Genomic DNA, 9,120 nt, shown 5'->3' on the forward strand with positions numbered 1-9,120 from the left:
GGAGGTTTTTAGTGAGGGCAGAGGTGGAATGACCAGATTTGCCTTCAGAAATGATCAGTCTGGCTGCAGGTGGACGACAGATGTGAGGGGTTCTGGAGTGCATTCTGGAAGAGTGTTGGATACAGGAGAAGGCTGCAGACATCCAAGCAAGAAATGAAAGTGGCTTGTATTCAGGAGGTGGGGTGGGATCAGAAAGACACAAGTAGATCTGATAGATCAATGGGGACAGTGGGTTAAATTTGGTGGCACTGGATGGCAAGAGTGGATATGCTGGGCACTGGGTGAGGGAGAAGATGACAAGGCTGTCTCCTTAACTGGAGATGTCTGCCTTCTATAACTGGGTTACCTAGGTGCAAGTCAGTGGGATGGAGAGCATCAGAAGAGGCTCATGTTAGAATTGACTTTTGATCATATTGACATCAGTAGACACCAAAGGCCCCATGGGTCCTCAGCACAGATACCTCTTTCCCCTGCACATGCTGTTCTGCCTTGAACACTCTTTCCTGCTTATGCTTCACCACCCACCCACCCTTCATGGCTCAACCCAAGGGTCAACTTCCTCAGTAGCAAGGCCTTTCTGAATTCCTCACACTGGGCTACATGTCCCTTTTACATACGCTTGTAACACCTATAATTTTTCTTCAAAGCAGTTGTTAATGGTTAAAATTACATAATTATGTGTTTAAATTCTGTCTCTCCCACTAGAATATAAAGCTTGTGAAGGTCAAGAGCATTTCTGCCTAATTAGTGCAGCAGACTGGTAGTTCTAGAGCCAGACCCTCTAGGTTCAAATCTAGACTCCCCTACTTCCTAGCGATGTGATCTTGGACAGGTGTTTCATCTCGCTGCACCTGAGTTGCTTTGAATGTTAAGTGGGGAATATGATGGTACATCCTTCATCGAAGCGGATGATGGATGATTAAATGAGTTAATTAGCATAAAGTGTTTATAAGTGTTTGACATAAAGTAAGTACTCAGTAAACGTTAGCTCTTATTATTGTTCCTCACTGTACCGCTAAGTATTTGATGGACAGATGATCAGCTAGATGGCTATAGACCAATGCATGGGTGCATTGAAGAATGGAAGTATAGGTAAGGTGGAAAAGCAAGGAAGCTCAAATGGGTATTGTGGAAAGAGGGACTGGCCCATACTTCAAGACATAGTTAAATTCCAAGATATTGGGTCCCATTCAGATAAACTTCTCCTGTATGGTTACTTTCAGGCAGGGCCTTAAAGAATCTCCATCAATACCTAAACAGACATTTCTCCAAAGAAGACATACAAATGGTCAATAGGCACATGAAAAGATGCTCAACATCGCTAATTATTAGAAAAATGCAAATCAGATCTACAGGGTACCACCTCACACTGGTCAGAATAGCCATCATTTAAAAGTCTACAAATAACAAATGCTGGAGAGGGTGTGGAGGAAAGGGAACCCTCCTACACTATTGGTGGGAATGTAAACTGGTGCAGCTGCTATGGAAAACAGTATGGAGATTCCTCAAAAAGCTAAAAATAGAGTTGCCATATGATCCAGCAATTTCAACCCTGGGCATATATCCAGATCAAACTATATCTCAAAAAGATACATGTGGGGCTTCCCTGGTGGCGCAGTGGTTGAGAGTCTGCCTGCCGATGCAGGAGACGTGGGTTCGCGCCCCGGTCCGGGAAGATCCCACGTGCCGCGGAGCAGCTGAGCCCGTGAGCCATGGCCGCTGAGCCTGCGCGTCCAGAGCCTGTGCTCCGCAACCGGAGAGGCCACAACGGTGAGAGGCCCGCATACCGCAAAAAAAAAAAAAGAAAGAAAAAAAAGATACGTGCACCCCAATGTTCACAGCAGCACTATTCACAGTCGCCAAGACATGGAAACAACCCAAATGTCCATCAACAGATGAATAGATAAAGAAGATGTGGTACATATATACAATGGAATACTACTCAGCCATAAAAAAGAATGGAATAATGCCATTTGCAGCAACATGGATGGACGTAGAGATTATCATACTAAGTGAAGTAAGTCAGAAAGAGAACAAATACCATATGATATCACATATATGGAGTCTAAAATATGACAAATGAACTTATCTACAAAACAGAAAGAGACTCACAGTCATAGAGAACAGACTTGTGATTGCCAAGGAAGGGTGAGGGGGGGATGGAGTGGGAGTTTGGGAATAGCAGATGTAAACTATTATATATATGTATAACTGAATCACTTTGCTGGATACCAGAAACTAACAACACTGTAAATCAACTATCCTTTAATAAAATAGATTTTAAAATTAAATTAAAAAAAAAAAGAATCTCCATCAAGCTTTATTCAGTGATAAACCTAAGTATTTGTTTCTTGATTTCAACAGAGGAAAAAAAAATCACCACAACCCAACTATCCCCTCCTTAATTAAACTAACAGTACGTTTCCTAACTTAACTGTAAAAATTTTTTGAAGGTACAATAACTAAGTTTAATGTGATTTTAACGCTAAATTGATTCATTGATTTATTCATTCTTATGTTCCTCCCTCAGACACGTATGGGATTCCTACCCCGTGTCAGAGGCTGTGATAGGTACGGGTGGTTACCAAGTCACATAAGCTATTGTCCCTATTCTCAAGGAGCCTAAGATTCCTAATCAACTTTATAAAGAGATTTCAAATAAATATTTATACTCAATATACCTGATCAAAACAAAGCAAATACAGCAGCAGAAGCTGTTTTATAAACCGGGGGCCACAGATGATGAAGGATCATCCTCTGTTGTTCACCCCAGCTCAGCTCTGTCTCCTGTAATGAAGCCTCCAGCAGAGGCTGCTCAGTCCCAGCTGGAAGGTATTTGCATTGTTGTCACTCTATTTATGACAGCAACTCATGTCTGGTATTTTTCTTTTCACCCAGAGGATTCTCTTTCTGTAATTTATTACAGAATTCAAGGCCATTTCATTAGGAGGAAATGTGCCATATCATTATTATAACAACTCTCCCTATTTTTGTTCAATTTTGAAACTGACAATTTAAAGACTATTTTTAGCTCAGTCATGTGCGATTATTTGTTTCCTTATTATGAGAACTTTTTTCCGTCGGACTAGTTAACATGAATTTTATGCTCACATATTATGTCACATGCTCCAGTTCAATTTATTCTAAAGCAGATTCTTTGGGGGAAAACTGTAAAGCTAATTTGAATTGATTCTTTAGAGATTCCATTTTAAATGAAGTGCTATAAAATTGGCAGACAAAGTGAAAAAAATGGAATTGAATTCTCTTCTTCAGCTACTCATTGGATTCAGAAATCTTTTTGACGGTGCCAAGGGTTTTGATATAATGTTTTACGCAATTTTCCTAACATTTATCTCAAACTCCACTGCCTTTATTTTGGTTGTTCAACTCAAAATGATTTCCTGATATTTCCATAGATAAAAGCAGAGTTCTTGCTAAAGGAAATATTTGGTGCTCTGATACAAACTTCTTACCATCTACCGTGGTGCCCGTCTATAAAACATGTGCTGTAAAGCGGGTATTTTAATTCCAGAGTGAATACTGAACATTTGTGGACAAACTTTCTGAGAGACGTGTGGAATAAAACTGCATCTCCAACTTGCCCCTATTTGGCCCCAATTTATATTTCTGCCTTCCATATTTGATGGATTTACAGCTTGAGGATAGCGTGAGAATAATAGGCAAGATGCCTGATGGCTTAATTTCCTGTCCTCCACTGCCCGAGAGGAGACCATTGTTCGTCAGGGCAGGGGGCTCCGTGCTAATCAGAAACAGCCATCACTGGTGGGGAAAGGGACCCCAGGATTGGTCCATCTGATTGCACTGGATGATTTATATCCGATTATTAACAATCTAATGGAAAATACACAGCAAACACATGTCTACAATTTCACCTTGAGACACACGTGGTTTCCTTGATGTGCTTTTAAAAGGGAGTTTTATTTCACACTCATCTTTTGCCCCCAATTCCCTAAATCGCATCCATCATTTCTATTGGTCCAGCTAGTGGGCTAAGAGGCAGACTTGTGGAGGGCCGTCGCCCAAGTTGCTCTGCTCCCATTAACTGCAGCCTCAAGTACTTGGAGTTCCTCCCCTGAACTCAGGCTGGTCTTGAAAGAAGCAAATCACTGCTACATGTGTTTTTGTTCTGATTACAAAGAAGATAATTGTGGGAAGTGAGAGCACCTGTTAGGCTCCGGGGGAAGAAGCAGGCCCCGGGCCAACTCCTCTATGAAAGACACAATGCTTAGGGCTCCCCCTTCCTTTCAGGGGCCCCCAAAAGCCCTAAGTTTAGTTAAAATGAGTATAAAAATGAATATCTAATAATCAATCCAGCCTACATAGTATTTGTTTTTATACCAAAATAGCCTTTGCATATCATCTTTTATTTTTTATAGAGGAAGGGGCACATGAACGTCGTAATGCGGCCCGGAGCGGAACAGCCCCTGAGGAACACGAGATAAGGGACTGACTGTGGAGTTACACTGTGACCGTGGGAGCTGGCGCCGAGGTCTCAAGGAGTCTCTGAGTCATACGCCTCTGTGTGTGAAAGCGGGCCTGAAGTTGCTGTAGGTCACAAGGCCTGCAATTGGGAAGGAAACATGGATATGACGACAGTGGTCTCAACCCGGGGTGATTTGCCCCCCCCAGGAGACATTCAGCAAAACCTAGAGACAGTTTGGGTTCCCACAACTGCCGTGAGTGTCGCTACCAGCATCTCGCGGGTAGAGGCCAGGGTGCTGCTAAACACCCCACAATGCACAGGACAGCCCCACACAACAAAGAATCATCTGGCTTAAAACAGCATCAGTGCTGAGGCTGAGAAACCTCAAGGTTAAGGTAAAGAAAGGCTGGGACCCGCGAGGCCGGCTGGAGCCCACGTTTGTCTCCCACAGCGTCCAAGCTCGCTCCATGCGGGGTGACCCACGGAAGCTGCTGGTGCCCTGTGCTGTGCAGCTACGCTAGCACTTGGCCGAGGACTTGGAAAATCTGAAAGAGGAGGTTGGGCATCGGCTGAGAGGCTGCAGGCCGCTGCCCGCTGCAACAGGTGGACGGACAGCAGAAGAGCTGTGGCCTGCGAGCTGCGGCAATGCGCCCCGCACCGCCCTTCAGAGCGTAAAGGCTGCTGCGTCACCGCCACCTTCGGGACCTCATGCTCACTTCTCTCGTGGCCAAGCCCGGCGCGGAGCCACATGGGGAGCGGCACGCTAGGAAATGTAGTTCCCGCTTAGCTCGGTTGCCCTGGTAACACAGCTCCGAGGTGGACCGTGTGGAGCTCCGCTCACCAGCACTTTTCACTTCGGATGCGGCTTTTCCCCACCTCACTCCCAGCCTTGCATGCACTTCAAGGAGACTTGGCATTTCAACTGTTCTAATCTGCAGACAGCTGGTGTGCTTTAGACGGAGAGTTGTGCATCCACATCTGTTCTTTCCTTCAGGAATAGAGTCATGGCTGGACACACAGCTGCTTGGATGGACTACATGTCCCAGAGGCCCCTGCAGGTGTAGCTGTGACCACAGGGCTCTGAGGGAGGCAGTTGGGCCAGCTCCCGAGCTGGGCCTTCAGACACTGGCTGTGCACTCCTCCGCGTGCTCTGCCCATTTCCAGCTGGAACCCAGAGGTGGGGGCAGTCAGCTTCAACCACACAAGGACAAGAGCAGAGCAGCAAGATGGAAAGATTCTGGAGGCTTTGTGGTCCAGAGAATCTTTAAGCATCCTTTTTCTTAAGGAGTTCTGAGTGAGCAGATTAGTCACTTATGTTGCAGATGATAAGAGTCAACTCAAATCCACTGAAGCAGCAAAACGAGTATATTTGCTCATGTAATTGGGAAGTCTGGGGTAAGAATTTCAGGCATAGGGCTCTCCATCTCTCCTTCTGGGCTTTCTGCAGAAGTCCAGGGAAGTTGGCCTTCAGAAATTCCAGGCTTAAAATCTCCTTATAGCTCATGACCCAGGAGGAGACAGGAGCCTCTCTCTTCCAACATATATTTTTAATTATGCAGAACAAATACTGGATGGTCCTGCTGGGATCACAGGTTCACCCCTGAACTCATTGCTCTGAACCCCAGAAGGAGATTGGAATGAATCTGTAAAATCACTACCTACAACAGTCTACTTGAAAAGTTAACCAACATTACCAGGGGGTGAAGACAGTGCCGAAGAGGGGGTAAAGTCAGGAAATATAAGTTGGGGTTCAGAAGATGGAAAATCGTGCTCACTGGGGGGCATTTGGAAAGGCTTCACCGCAGAGGTGGGATTTGAACTGGGCCTTGAAAGACTTAGAGCTTAAAAATGCATAAAGAAGAAAATACTGTACTTTCTTTTCTGACCATTTTCAAAGGCTCAGGCAAGCTCAGTAGCACTGTGGGATGGAAAGAGGATCCTATTGTTTTTCTTTCCTCTGCCATTGGTTCGGGATGAGAAGTGCTTCCCTTTGAGCACTGAATCCTTCCAGAGGCGGACAAACATGGAGAAGAGTCTGGTTGCCAAGACACACATCTCCAGCCCAGGCACTCTCATGTAAAGCAAGAAGAAACGTCGTGCTTCTCTGTAACCTGCAGAAAGGATGGTGAGTGTAATTGGCAATTCCCTTAATCAGTCCAGAAAGGCTTGTTATATAAATAAATGATTCAGATATGAAGTGACTTACCATAGGAAACAGGCATTTCTCCTTTTCATTTTTCATATTCCTGGAATGCTTTCTTTTATGTTTGCAGTGGAATAGGCTTGTAATTTTACCGCACACTTATTATTTCCGAAACTATCTAGTGTTAGGATTTTACAAATACATTTTTATGCACTTTCAAATAGCTTAGTGATTTTCCAATTAATCAGGCAACCAGAGCCTGTGACTCATTTCTTTAGGACAAGGGTCAGTTATCTGGGGTGGGGATGCCCCTTTGGCCAACCGGGGCACTATTGGCTGGCTTCAGGAGTATGGCAGCTGGCTGGACCTTAAAAGGTGGTGGTTGTGGCCGTGAAGATGGTGATGATGATGATGATAGCAACTATTGATCATACAGGTGATGCAGCCAGGATATGAACACCACTCTCCCCTGTTCTAAGGAGACTGACTGCCATACCGTCTTTCCTCGAAAATCAAGGTACCTTTAGTTTGTTCGATGGCTGCAAGAGCATCCAGGGATTTATCATTTCCTAGTTGTTTGATGATGAAATGATTTCTTTAGGTACAAAGCTCTTTTCATTGATTGTACCTTCATGCAAGGAGTGGAGATGTAGCCATATTTGCTTTAAGCTTAGTCCCTCTGGATCAGTTTGTCCTTAGAGCACCTTGGAAGCAGTTCAGAAGCTCAGCGTCTGTTATCTGTCCCCTTAGGGGGCAGGGGCCACAACACTCCTGTAGGACTACAGTGAGTCCTAAAGGATTCCTGACTTCAGGTGGGTGGAGCCACATAACCAGTTTAACTTAACTGGATTGATTTCACTGGTGGGGTGGATCTTATTAGTCATCAATCATTTGCTCATCCTTTCAATCCCCGCCCATTGCCATGTGACTTGCAGTGTCTCTTATGGTTGGAGCATACTTCTCCACCCCCCTTGATATTGGGCTTGGTGCCATGACTTGCTTTGTCATGGGCAAAATGAGATGTGAGCAGGAGAGATTGAATGACAGGTAAGGGTAGAGGTTATAGCAGACTTCACTCTTACTCTTGATCATTTGTTCCTCTCTGTCTGCCATTAGAAAGGCATAACCCCAATAGGCACTGCTCTTTCAGCCCAGGTTCTCACATGGAATGAGAGTGAGAAATACATATTTGTTGTTGTAAGCCCCTAAAATGTTAGGGTTGTTTGTTACAACAACATAACCAAATGAAAGCTGACTGATACAAATGGTCATTTATAGTCCTACACAGTTCAGTGAAAAATAGTCCAACTAGATATATGTGTATATGTGTATCTGTATAGTTGAACTATTTTATATAGTATCGGTAGATACATGGATATAGACTGAGGTTGTGATAGGTCTATCCAAGAAAAACTAATTCTAAGAAAACTAAGGAACTACAGTCAGATTAAACCAACTATAACAAGAAGCCACTTTTGCATATGAAACTTGTGAGAGCTATAAATGCATTGGAGAGAGAGCACTGCAATCAGGTGTTCGTGGACATTGTTAACTGGGGTATAAATTAGTATAACAGTGCAGGAGATGGATTCAGACGTAGTACTGGTAATAATAATAGATGACATTTATAGAATGCTTTTATGTGCAAGGCACTACTATTTGAAGTCTTATTAACCTTACTTGAATTAATGAAATTGGTTTACATGTACTAGCTCGCTTAATCCTCATAACAACCTTGTCAGGAGAGGTATTATTATTAAACATTATATTTTAAAAGGCTTAAAAAATTGAGCACAGATGTGTGTTCTTTGACCCACATGTGGGAATTTATCCTAAGGAACTAATTAAAGATGGGGTATAAAGTTTTAATGTAAGAATGTTGATGGCAGCATGGTTTATAATTATGAAACTAGGAAGCAATATAAATATCCAATAGATGGGATCTTTTAAATAAATTGAGCCATTTAAAAGTGATATAAAAATGTAGCATGGACATGAAAGGACCTTTATATTAAGTAAATGGTGTAGCTTGTAATAGAGCAGTCCTGTGTTGTCTGGTACAGTCGCCACGAGCCACATACGCACTTGAAATGTGGCTAGTCTGAATTGAGATGTGCTATAAGTAAAGGCTTAGTATGGAAAAAAAAGGAATATAGAATATCTCATTAATAATTTTTACATTGATTGCAGTGTTGAAATGATAATATTTTAGACATGCTATTCAAATTTATTTCACCTGCCTCTTGGTACATCTTAAATATTTATTTTATTTTTAAAAAGAACAATTGTATATGTTTAAGGTATACAACATAATGTTTTGATACATATACAGAGTGAAATGATTACTACAGTCAAGCTAATTAACGTATCCATCTCCTCACATAATTTCTTTGTGTGATGAAAGTACAAATCTATTCTCTTAACAAACTTCCAGTACACAGTACAGCATTATTAACTATAGTCATCCTACTGTACATTAGATCTCTAACTTCATTCATCCTACACAACTGCAACCTTGTACCCTCTCACCGAC

Source organism: Kogia breviceps, chromosome 3 (assembly GCF_026419965.1).
Source record: "Kogia breviceps isolate mKogBre1 chromosome 3, mKogBre1 haplotype 1, whole genome shotgun sequence".
NCBI lineage: Eukaryota > Metazoa > Chordata > Mammalia > Artiodactyla > Physeteridae > Kogia > Kogia breviceps.